This window comes from Corylus avellana, unplaced genomic scaffold (genome assembly GCF_965113065.1).
Source record: "Corylus avellana unplaced genomic scaffold, dhCorAvel1.hap1.2 HAP1_SCAFFOLD_28, whole genome shotgun sequence".
Taxonomy (NCBI): domain Eukaryota; kingdom Viridiplantae; phylum Streptophyta; class Magnoliopsida; order Fagales; family Betulaceae; genus Corylus; species Corylus avellana.
Window position 1 is genome coordinate 145,001 of NW_028290481.1, and position 2,500 is coordinate 147,500.

Below are 2,500 nucleotides of genomic sequence, written 5' to 3' on the forward strand. Positions count from 1 at the left end.
AACCACCCCCACCAGATGAAGTCGACGCCCTCGTCGACTGGGTGGCTAGATACTCTAGGACTTTGTCCTCAAACTGCCATAGGGTGGTGTCCCTTTCCCATGTTGCCTCTGAGATGGGTGAGCCTCTCCACTGAACCAGATAAAATGTTCTCCAATTCTTCTTGTGTTGGCCCTCCCTTTTGTGGTCCAAAATTTTCTCCACTTTCTGTTCAAACTCCTTCTGAACATTGGGTGGTGCTCTTCTTGGTTTACCACGGCTTGGCTCCTCAACATCTTCATGGTATGGCTTGAGGAGACTCACATGGAAGGTGGGATGCACCTTCAATCTTTCAGGCAGCTTCAATCGATAGGCAACATTGCCTACTCTTTTTACCACCTCAAAGGGACCATCATACTTGGGCATCAGCCCCTTGTGGATCACTCCCCTTCGAAATTTCCTCAGAATTTTGTGGGGTAGCTTCAGCATCACCTTGTCCCCAACAGAAAACTCCAAGTGTCGCCGCTTCTCATCGGCAAACTTCTTCATACGTTTCTGAGCTTTGGCCAAACTGTCCTTGGCATGTTCCAGCAACTCTTGCCTTTCTCTAACAAATCTGAAGGCAGCAGGACATCTTCCTCCTGTTTTTTGTGCTGCAACTTCATGAGGGGCCAAGGGTTGATGGCCAAAAACCAGCTCAGATGGACTCATCCCAGTTGCAGAGGACTTGTTCAAGTTGTATGCAAACTGGGCAACGTCCAACAATTCCAACCAATTTTTCTGGTTTGTTGAAGCATAATGCCTCAAGTAGTCTTCAAGCAAAGCATTGACCCTTTCTGTCTGCCCATCTGTTTGAGGGTGATAGCCAGTAGAGAACTTCAATTCTGACCCCATCATGTTGAACAAGGCAGTCCAAAACCGCCCAGTAAACCTGGGATCTCTATCACTCACAATGTCTTCAGGCAGCCCAAAGATCTTCACTACTTGGGCAAAGAATAGCTTGGCAGCCAACTCAGCAGGGCAGCTTGCTGGCACTGCAATAAAGACTGCATACTTTGAGAATCTGTCCACAACCACCATCACAGCATTCATCCCTTCCACAGCAGGGAAACCCCCAACGAAATCCATGGAAACTGAGGCCCAAGGCCTGTCTGGAACAGGGAGAGGTTGCAGCAGGCCAGCTTCCCTCCTTTGCTCCCCCTTGTCCTGTTGGCACACCAGACAAGTCTTCACATACAGCTCCACTTCTTCCCCTAGGCGAGGCCAGTAATAAGCTCTGGACAGAAGAGCAAACATCCTTTCCCTCCCAGGATGCCCAGCCCATTTGGAGTCATGAGACTCCTTCAATAGTTCACGCCGTATGGCACCAGCAGGGACATATAATCGATGGCCTTTGGCATACAACAAGCCATCTTCCAGCCAATACCGACGAACAATACCTTGCTTGACTGATTCTGCTAGCTTCAAATAAGCATTATCAGTCTTTGCTGCCTCCTTGATTCTGTCCAAGAAGTTGGACTCAATTCTGGACAAAGCAGCAACCACCTCATCAGCATGCTTGCGGCTCAATGCATCAGCAACCTGGTTGTGTTTGCCAGGTTTGTGTACCCACACAAAGTCATACTCTTGTAAAAACTCCTGCCATCGAGCCTGCTTTGCTGACAACTTCTTTTGAGTTTGAAAGAAGGTGTTGGCAGCATTGTCGGTGCGAACCACAAACTTGGTTCCCAGCAAGTATACTCTCCATACTAGCAAACAATGAACAACAGCCAGCATTTCTTTCTCATGGGCAGAATACCTCTGCTCAGCCTCCTTCAACTTTCTGCTCTCATAGGCAACTGGATGCCCTTCTTGCACCAACACACCCCCAATGGCTCTATCTGAGGCATCAGTGTGTACTTCGAATGGTAGTTCAAAGTCAGGCAGGTGCAGGACAGGTTCACTTGCAACAGCAGCTTTCAACTTGTCGAAGGCAGCCTGGCATTGATCTGTCCAACGCCACTGCCTATCTTTCTTCAGCAGGTCAGTGAGGGGAGCTGCCTTCTTTGAATAGGCAGCAATGAACTTTCTGTAATAGTTGGCCAGCCCAAGGAACGAGCGCAATCCCGACACTGTCTTGGGTGGTGACCAGTCTTGGATGGCCTTCACCTTGCCTTCATCCATTAATATCTTCCCTGCACTGATTTTGTGGCCTAGGAACAGAATCTCCCTGCGAGCAAACTCACACTTCTCTTTCTTTACATAAAGAGAGTTCTCCCTCAACCGAGTTAGAACCAACCTTAGATGGCTTAAATGATTAACAAAAGACTCACTGTATACCACAATGTCATCAAGATAGACAACCACAAATTTATCTATGTAATCATAAAAGACATCATTCATAAGGTTGCAAAAGGTAGCAGGGGCATTGGTGAGGCCAAAAGGCATCACAAGAAATTCAAAAGAGCCATACCGAGTTACACAGGTTGTCTTGGGCTCATCCCCCTCTGCAATTCTCACTTGCCAATAACCAGAACGCAAGTC